General features: G+C 34.8%; 1 pseudogene; it reads right to left on the reverse strand.

Moving 5' to 3' along the window:
* Window positions 1-6,374: 6,374 nt before the first annotated feature.
* LOC143055491 (cartilage acidic protein 1 pseudogene) lies at window positions 6,375-8,383 on the reverse strand (annotated as a pseudogene).
* Between the last annotated feature and the right edge of the window lie 2,584 nt (window positions 8,384-10,967).

Below are 10,967 nucleotides of genomic sequence, written 5' to 3' on the forward strand. Positions count from 1 at the left end.
TTTTTCCTTCATGATATAATCACAATAACAAATGAACACTGAAATACAAGATAAATTGTTTGCAACATTCACATGAGGTAATGTTCAGAGGGGACAACATGATTTGTTCAGTGTCACTAGAAATTCATCTTATCACTATTTGGAAATCTGTCACGCTTCTGCCGTTTGACAGAGAATCGGTCCGCTTAAACTTTTGACGTCCTACAACAAACTCTTTTCCAATGTAGCAACAGATATTTTCTATTATGACATCAAAATTTTTCAGGAACTTTTGTGATGTCCAGTACAATGCATATTGTTTAATATAAAAAAAAAGAAGATGTGGTATGATTACAAATGAGACAACTCTCTACAAGAGACCAAAATGACACACAAATTAACTATAGGTCACTGTATGGCCTTAAACAATGAGCAAAGCCAATACCACATAGTCAGCTAATCAAAGGCCCTGAAATGACACATGTGACAATGAAAAACAATTCAAACGAGAAAACTAACAGCCTTATTTATGTACAAGAAAAGAACGAAAAACAAAAAGGTCACTCATAAACAATCGACAACCACTGAATTACAGGCTCCTGACTTGGGACAGGCACATACATACATAATATGACAGGGTTAAACATGTTAGCGAGATCCCAAAAAGAATAGATAAAAACTGGGATAGTATTCTTTGATTTATTTTAGCTGACGTAATAGAGAGGATAAGTGTGCTTAATCATCACTTGCAGTCTGGTGTAGTCATTAACTTTTACAAAATTGTTTCCTGTGAAACTACTAACCCAAATTGAATCGAACTTGGACACAATTATCATTAAGGTATCTAGTTCATGTCCAACATGGCTGCAAAGTAGAACATAAGGGTAACATGCATGTTTTGCCTATTACTGTAAATTAAAAAATTATTGTGAAAATGCTTCAGAGTTTTAATATCAATAATTTAAACTCTCATTTTGAAAATTTTTATATGAATTAAACAGGATTTTTTTTCAATATGGCAAAAATCAAAATGAATTTCAGTGGTAAATGTAAAAATTGCAATAATAAATGTACACAATAATTTATGAATTTACAGTATTTTTAACACCTATGTGATTGAAATTAATAAGTAAGTCTTTTTAGAGTTATTACCCTTTTGTGATGATTTGTATACAAAAATTGTAATTGTGGAAGATGCAGGTTAGTAACACAGGAAGATCCTCTAGTTGGTTGCCGGGAAGAATGTTGTATATATAACTTTTTATACGACCGCAAAAATTTTGAGGTCGTCTACGTCGTCATCTGAAGACACTTGATTTCCAGACAATAACTTTAGTATGAGTGAATAGAAATCTATTAAATTTAAACACAAGGTTTATAATCACAAAAGAAAGGTTGGGATTGATTTTGGGGGTTGTGGTCCTAAAAGTTTAGGGAAAATGGGACCCAAATAAGCATTTTTTTTAGTTTCCAGACAATATTTTATGGATCTCTCTGAAATTATATAACAAGGTTCCATACCACAAAGGGATGGTTAGAATTGGCTTTAGGGGTGGGGTTATGGCTCAAATCGAATTAGGGTGAAAGACAAAGGTGTCCTGGACAATTAAAAAAAAGTACAAACTATGAGTTTGGATTACCTCCCTTACACTGCTATTAAATTATGTATACATTAATGTTGTATTGTCTTGTGATGATAAGCTGTCAATTTAATTTTAGAAGTTAATATTTAAAAAAATGCTGATTAAGAAATATCCTTATGTGTCGTTTTTTATGTATTTAAATAGGAAGTTATGGTAATACATGTAACTCCATTGAAAATTTGAAGCTAGATTATGACCATTTCTTGAGGGAAATTATTGGAATAGGAATTAGGGGGGGGGGGGGGGCAATTTTTTTTCATTTCAGATTTTAGAAATTAAAGGAAAATTTCTTCAACTCTGAAGCATTTTCACAATAATTTTTTAATTTACAGTAATAGGCAAAACGTGAATTTTTTGCGATAAAAGGGTGAACTTAAAAATAAAATTTATTTGGGGAGGGGGATCAATTCGCAGTGTATTGCACAAAAGTAAAAAAAAAGGAGGTCCATTTTTTTGGGGGGGAGAGTCAATTGGCAACAGCACAGTAAATTGCACAAAAGCAAACAAATTAAGTATAAATTCTAATCCTATAACCAATTCTGTGTTCTTTGAATACAGTTATTCTGTGTCAAAAACTTATTATGTGTCAAATATTTAAATACAATCCAAAATTCAGACCTGTATCAAGCATGAAAATTTTCAATTTTAGACCCAACTATTCAGAGTTGGACCTCTGCAGACGTATCCATCTGCAGTCAGTGAAGCAATTTATTTATTAAAATATTTGAATTGAAATTCACTGAAGTACAGTTATGAATTATGTGTTGATGTTCAGACACATGTTGATGTTCAGGCACATGTTGATGTTCAGACACTTGTTATGTTCAGATGTTGATGTTCAGACACATGTTGATGTTTATAGACACATGTTGATGTTCAGACACGTGTTGATGTTCAGACACGTGTTGATGTTCAGACCCTTGTTTATGATCAGAAACTTGTTGATGTTTAGACCCATGTTTATGTTCAGACACATGATGATGTTTAGGCACACGTTGATTTTCAGACACATGTTGATGTTTAGACTCTTATTGAAGTTCAGACATTTGTTGATGTTCAGACACTTGTTTATGTTCAGACAATTGTTGATGTTCAGGCACATGATGATGTTCAGGCACATGTTTATTATCAGACTCTAGTTGATGTTCAGACACACTGGACGTCCATAACTTGTTGATGTTCAGGCACATGTTGATTGTCAGACTCTCGTTGATGTTCAGACACACTGGATGTTCAGAGACTTGTTGATATTCAGACAAAGTGGATGTCCAGACACTTGTTGATAGTCGGGCGCTTGTTGATGTTCACACATGTTGATGTTCAGACACTTGTTGATGTTCGGACATTTTTTGATGTTCAGACACTTATTGATGTTCAGACACATGTTGATGTTCAGACATTCTTTGATGTTCAGACACTTATTGATGTTCAGACACTTGTTGATGTTCACACATGTTGATGTGCAGACTCTTGTTGGTGTTAAGACACTGGTTGATGTTCAGACATTTGTTGATGTTCAGACACTTGTTGATGTTCAGACACATGTTGATGTTCACACATGTTGATGTTCAGACACATGTTGATGTTCAGACATTTGTTGATGTTCAGACACTTGTTGATGTTCAGACACATGTTGATGTTCAGACATTTGTTGATGTTCAGACACTTGTTGATGTTCAGACACTTGTTGATGTTCAGACACATGTTGATGTTCAGACACTTGTTGATGTTCACACATGTTGATGTTCAGACTCTTGTTGGTGTTCAGTTACATGTTGATGATCAGGCACGTGTTGATGTCCACGCACATGTTGATGTTCAGACTTCTTTTTTGTTGACACATGTTGTTGTTCAGGCACGTATTGATGTTCAGGCACATGTTGATGTTCAGACACTTGTTGATGTTCACGCATGTTGATGTTAAGACGCTTGTTGGTTTTCAGACACATGTTGATGTTCAGGCACATGTTGTTGTTCAGACTCTTGTTGGTGTTCAGATACATTTTGATGTGCAGGCACGTGTTGATGTTCAGGCACATGTAGATGTTCAGGCACGTGTTGATGTTCAGACACATGTTGATGTTCAGACACTTGTTGATGTTTAGACCATTGTTGACGTTCAGACACATGTTAAAGTTCATTTTCATTTTCATTTACCTGTGTACATTATTCCATTCAAGGTGTCGGACTGGTTTCCCTTATTTTATTGATTTTGTATTTACATTTTGACATATTTAAAATTTATTCGTTCAGTGAATGTTAGTTGTGTTAATATGTCTTTTGATTTAGCTAAGCCATTCCAATTGATATTTTATAGTGGGTCTTTCAATATTGTAATGTTACACGATTGTTTCATGTAAGGGTGAAGGTTGGTACCGATTAAAACTTTTAAACCCGCTGCATTCGTTGCACCTGTGTGTTGATGTGGTTCATAACTGTTTCTCGTTTCTTGTTTTTATACCACCCAAAAAAAAATTGGGATCGTATAATGGTATGATGTCGTCGTCGTCTGCGTCGTCCGAAGACACATTGGTTTCCGGATAATAAATTTACTTTAAGTGAATAGATCTTTATGAATTTTTTTCAGAAGGTTCAATACCACTAAAGGAAGGTTGGGATCAATTTTAGGGATGATGGTCTCAACCGTTTAGGAATTAGGGGCCCAAAACAACCGTTTATCTAGTTTCAGGATAATAATTTGTGTACAAGTATTTCAATTCAGGGACGGATCCAGCCATTTTAAAAAGGGGGGTTCCAACTATATGTCCCCATTCAAATGCATTGATCGTCCAAAAAAAAGGGGGGTTCCAACCCGCGGAACCCTCCGCCTGGATCCGCCACTGCAATTGCTCTGAAATTATACTGCAATGTTTAAAACCACAAGTAGTCGGTTTAGATCTTTTTCGGGGTAAAGGGGCCAAAGTTTAGAAATTTAGAGCAAAAAAAAAAAGCATTTTCTAGTTTCCAGACAATATCTTGTGTGTAATTGTATGAATCTCTCTGAAATTGTACCACAACGTACCATATAACAAAGGGGAGGCTGGGATTAAGTTTTGGGTTAATTGCCTAATGTAGGAATTAGGGGCCTTAAAAGGGCCAAAAAAGAAGCATGTTTCTAGCTTCCAAACAATCATGACAATAACTTGTGTTTAAGTGTTTATTGATCTCTCTAAAATTTTACTACAAGGTTCATTACTACAAAAGAAAGCATGGGATTTAGTTTAAGGGTTATTGCTCCAAGGGGGGTTTCAAAAAGTTGGGGGGGGGGTATTTTGTTTACCATTTTTTTTTTAAAGGGGTTCCTTTTTTTTCAACATTTTTCAAATTTCAAATTTTGAAAAGTTTCAAAAAGAAATCTTCAATTCAATAGATTTGTTAGATCTTTGATCACATTAATTTTGTGACAAAAACCCGTATTATGTAAAAAAAAATCACAATCCAAATTCAGACAGTATCAAGCTTGAATATTGTGACCAAGTTAGCCCCAACTGTTCAGGGTTCGTATAAACCTGCGCCCTGCGTAGCATCTGTTTTTTTTTTTATATAGTTAAGACCGTATGTTTTAACACTGTTTGAATGGTTTTACACTAGTCTTTGTGTGGCTCTTAATAGCTTGTTGTTCGGTGTGAGTTAAGTCTCTGTGTTTTAAGTCCGTTCTTTGACCTATGATGGTTTACTTTTAAAAATTGTGATTGGATAAATGGTTGTCTCATTGGCAATCGTACCATATCTTCATATTTCTATGAGGGGCATCGGTTGTCAAGTGTTCTAAGAAATTTTACTACTGTTATCACTAGCCAGTCAACAGAGAGGTTGTGAGTTCGAACCCGACTCGTCCGTGCTACTTAATTGACTAGGATTGTCAGTTTTTCTATCGAAGATCGGTGGTTTTCTCCGGCTTCCTCCATCCATAGAAACTGACCTCCATCAATACATTTGTAAATCAATCTTATAAATATATCCATGTATAAAGTCGCCGCAACACGAATTAAATGTACAAGTTTTCTAAAAAATATGTCACTGCTTATTTTAAATTTATTTTGAATGCCTATAATAATACGGCAACATAGAGGAGAAAGGCAGCACTACGTATACATGTATTGCTTGATTGAACTGAGAGAAAAAATAGCAAAACGCTTACAATATCGCGTCAAATTTGTATTTTCTTCAAATAATTTCCCTGGTCTGTCTATTAGTGACTAGTTATCATGAGTATTGCAATTCAACATTAGATAAAAGCAAATTTGAAAAAAAATAGCATTCAGTAAAATCAGAAGTCCATTATTCAATTGTTTTCTGTACTTCTCATGTGGCGGACTTTTATAGTCGATTATATAGGGTATGCGTTTTTCTCTTTGTTGAAGGCAAGACCGCAACGGTTGTCTATAATTGCAATTCAATTGATTTTTGTGTACAGTTGTCTCATTGTCAATCATAACATCTTTCCTTATTTTGACTTGCTTGTAAATTATATTTAGCACAATTTTAAGTTAACACAACATCGGCAAACAGTACAGTTTGGAGACGATAGTTTTACACAATTGCTTTCTTGTGTTCAAAGGTTCTATCTTATACACATAAGAAGATATGATTACCAAAGAATATAACTATCCGTAAATATTGTTTTAATTTAGTTTATATTGTGTTTTTTTATGTTTGATTTTTGCGATAGGGGTTGTTATTTTTGTTTGGGTCGGTTTCGCTTTAATTTCTGACCTAGCCCTATTTTGGGGGGAATCGAAATATCACCAGTACTATTACTTTTTTTAATAACAAAACAACAAATTCAGCACATGCCATTTGTAATGAATAAATAGTAAAGAGCTTGTTTCATTATTAAGTAATTAAGTTAAATCTACATGTGGAATCCGATGAATGAATAAATAGTGAAGAACTTGGTTCATTAATAAGTAAATGTGGAATCGGATGAAGCAAGTCTTTTAAATGAGAAAAATGACTCCCAAGACTTTCACAGTTCTTCCTTCACTATTGTTGAGACTGTTACATTAAATTTAGAATTGTCTTTTGCGATATCGGTTTCTTCGTAAATGTTTTCAAGAACTGGGTGTTGTATGATGATTAATTTATTAATTTCATTATTATTTAATTTTTTCGATACTTTTTCGCCATCTGTCCATAATACTTCAACGGTAACTGCTTTATGCTTACCAAGACCAAAATGTGCAACTGGTTCCATCTGACACAGGTAACCAGATCCGCCATCGATTACCTGTGTTGAGCGGACACCTGAGTCTATATTGAGTGACACGAGCGCTCCTCGTGCTGGAGCACCGTACCTTGTCAACGGTTTAACCCGCAGCCAGTTATTATGAAGGGTTTTCTCCTTTTTTGCTGTGTAAACTGCCAGAGGTTGTTTGTTGCTTTCGCCATGTGATATTAGGAGATCTAAAACGCCATCTCCATCCATATCTGTGTAGGCTGCGCCTGTTCCATATCCCTCCTTTTCAGAGGCTTCGCCAATGTCTCGTTCAACAATAGTAATATTCGAGTCCAACAAGACTTTTACACCATACAGATAATTTGGTTGTGGTTGGCTTCCTGTCAAAATATTATTCATAAAAATATCAGTCTGCATATCATTGTCGAAATCTGCAGCTAAAACAGTTCTTATTGGTGATGGTTGTTCAAAAAAAGCTGAAGCTACGTTTCTGAAATATCTTTCTCCATTTTTACTTTTAGATTGTAAGAATATTCGATGGTTGCCCTCCCAGTTTCCGTTTACAATATCAAGAAGACCATCATTGTTCAAATCGGCCAATGCAATACCGCGTCCATTTTCCTTTCCGTCAAGAATCCCAGATTCTGGTGCAATATCGACAAAAGTCCCATGTCCCAGGTTTTTGAACAGAAAATTATCACCAGGATTGCCGATCCATTCATTTCCTTCGTTCGCAAAGAAAATATCGGACAAACCGATATCATTTAATATAGGACCAACGACAAGACCACGCCCACCTGTTGATTTTGATATACCAGTCTCCTCTGCTATATTTCGTATTACTAGTACCCCGCTCTCCCGATCAGTCAAGGGATTAAACTCATCCACTTCAAGTAAAGCAAAATTTCCTTTCCCGCCATGTGAATATGTAGCCACTGCTATTGAATATTTCCCGCTCCCAAATCTATCCACGCACGCAACGGATCTACCTGCATAATTTTTAGCCTGTAAGTTTGTGTTAACACTATCCAATAATATATCCTCGTATTGCCCATTTCTCCATTTAAATAATTTGTCACTATAACTTGACATTCCCGAATATGCTTTATTGGTGTTCAGAAAGTAAATTTCCTCTCGCCCGTCACCGTCAATGTCACACGCGCAAACACCGATTGCCTGTCCCTTTGGGTCCATTAAGTTTTTATAAGGTGTATTTTTTTGCGCAATATTCTCTAAATATCCAGATTTTTTATTGTATTTTAGAACAAAATTCGAGCCAGAAAATCCAGCAACTATCCATTCAAGGTCGCCGTCATTGTCAACATCGGAAACTGCCACTCCATAATTTAGCTGTTCAGTTTTAATTTTATATAACCAAGGAAGCTTTATAAATATCCCGGTAACACAGCGGTTATATTCAGTTAATACAGCCATGAACAATGCAAAGCATAATATTTTCTTACTTAAATAAACCATTTTAGAATGAATTGTTCCGCAGAATTTTCTATTCGCACTTTATCTCAATTTAAATCCTTTGACAAGAAGTGAAAGTACAAGGCCAGTCGATTTCTAACACGTTGTTGTTTACACCGGAAATGGTAATTTTACCAGTAACACATACTAAAATAACATCCCCTTTCATTTATACGGAATTTGCAATCCCATTTTAAAGACACGTACAGGCAATGATTTGTATAGTATAGTCACGACCGTAAGTCTTATTATACAAAATTTTAATCCTTGGTACACATAATTTTGCGGTGACCTTTCAACAATTGACACAATTCAATATACTCAATCAGTTTAATCGCATCGAGTCGACCAAAATTTGTGAATGCAAATTAAAAAAAAAACAAGCAAAAACGAAGCAAAAAATAAACAAAAAACATACAAGGAGATGCATTTTCCATACAAATATATATATATTGACTCAGTGGCGGATCCAGAGGGTCGTAGAGGGCGTACGCCCCCCTTTTGCTTGGACTTTTTTTTGGTTGTAAAATGATTAGTCAGACTAGACTTCGTGAACTTTACCATTTCCCGTGTATTTTATTTTTATGCGACAATTCTTTACTTATAAAGATATGTTTCGCTGGTATTTACTGATTATGTCAAAGTCATGTGATTCGCTAAGGTGGAGTTGACCAGTGTGTCAAAAAACCCGTCACTCAGGAAATTTGAAATTTAAATTACAGTTACACATTGCTTAGGCTAGGGATGACAACCATGATACCTTCAAAGCGACAACATGATTGAGTAAGAACGTAGTTACTTCTAAATCACAATTCAACCAAACAGAAAGTTATAGTTTATTACACACTCATGAAAAAAAAAAAATCCAAAGCAATATTACATATATATTTACCTACGAAAACATGTCTAACCCCATACGCCCCAACCTGTTTTAAAATAACAGGATAGCTGAAAAATGATCCCCAGTCAGTAATAAGCTCTAGATAGATTTTAAGTCTAAGGTACAAACCATTTGATTTGAGGAGGCAGTTTAAGGTATTTGAGAGAAAAAAAAGAATTTGTGTTTAATACAAAAATCAGAGTCACATTTTTTTCTCTCAAATACCTTAAACTGCCTCCTCAAATCAAATGGTTTGTACCTTAGACTTAAAATCTATCTAGAGCTTATTACTGACTGGGGATCATTTTTCAGCTATCCTGTTATTTTAAAACAGGTTGGGGCGTATGGGGTTAGACATGTTTTCGTAGGTAAATATATATGTAATATTGCTTTGGATTTTTTTTTTCATGAGTGTGTAATAAACTATAACTTTCTGTTTGGTTGAATTGTGATTTAGAAGTAACTACGTTCTTACTCAATCATTGAAAACAATAATCTTGTCCACTTTTTGCCATTAGAAATGAAAGTCAAACAGAATTGTTTACCATTAAATGAACATGATGAATAAAAAACGGGTATATTTTTTTAGGCTGGGGTCTGCATGTCTGACCGGAATGTTTGTTTCGCCGAACTGATATATTGAATACTTTTTTTCAAGACCAGACTGCAACCTGCCTGCTGAGTGTGGCCTTTATGTCTCCATTTCTAGACCGCCATTCATAAATTCGTTGTCATTTCAGACTCATTCGTAGCCTTTGGTTGATTTGGAACCCATCACTTCCCTTAATTTTGTTGGGTGAAACATATCAATCGTATATGCCTGGCGTATTTCTTGTTTACAACAAGAAATCTGTGCGGTTATGCTAACTTAACATATAACAAACGAGAATTTTCCATGTCTATTTTTTACTGACAAGTCCCACATCAAATATATATTAGTACATAGCTTCGGATCCATTCTATCATTTTATGATAGACAATTAATAGAGAGAAAACAGCATAACAAATGTCCAAACCTTACACTTTACAGCAACTATAGAATATTCTTGCTCCACGCTAGGAACCGTTTAAAAGTACACTTTTTTTCACTTATTTAATGTTTTTATTAGCTCCTAAAAGGTCCCAAATATCAAAATACTTCGCCCCCTTTCCAAAATCCTAGATCCGCCAACACAATCCCAATTTCAAATTTAATTCTATAGTAAAGAAAGTGGTTACAATTTTTAAAAGCGGAAAAAGGCCGGAGACCATTATTATCGCAATTTACATATAATAGCATGATTTTTAAATATATTGTATTTTTAAAACGTTTGTTCACAAAAAAAAATCAAAATCTTAATTTAGAGGAATGTATTTAAAAAAATTCTTAATCAATAAAATTGAGAACGGAAATGGGGAATATGTTTTAGAGACAACAACCCGACTAAAAAGCAAAAAACAGCCGAAGGCCACCAATGGGTCTTCAACATAGCAAGAAAATCTCGCACCCGGAGGCGGGCTTCAGTTGGTCCTATAATAAAAATCTGTACTAGTTCAGTAAGAATGGACGTCATACTTAAGTCCAAAACATATAAATGAACTGAAATATATATATATATATAAAAATACAAGACTCACAAAGACCAAAAGGCTCCTGACTTGGGACAGGCGCAAAATGTGACTGGAATAAACATGCAAGATGTCAACCTTCCCCCCTATACATAAATTAACACACAGCAATACGCACATTAAAACTCAATTCAAAAGAAGCGAGTCCAAAGTCAGAAAAGGTAACAAAATAAACTAAGCAATAGGACAACGTCAATGATACATA

This window comes from Mytilus galloprovincialis, chromosome 12, assembly GCF_965363235.1.
Source record: "Mytilus galloprovincialis chromosome 12, xbMytGall1.hap1.1, whole genome shotgun sequence".
In the NCBI taxonomy this organism is placed as follows: Eukaryota; Metazoa; Mollusca; class Bivalvia; order Mytilida; family Mytilidae; genus Mytilus; species Mytilus galloprovincialis.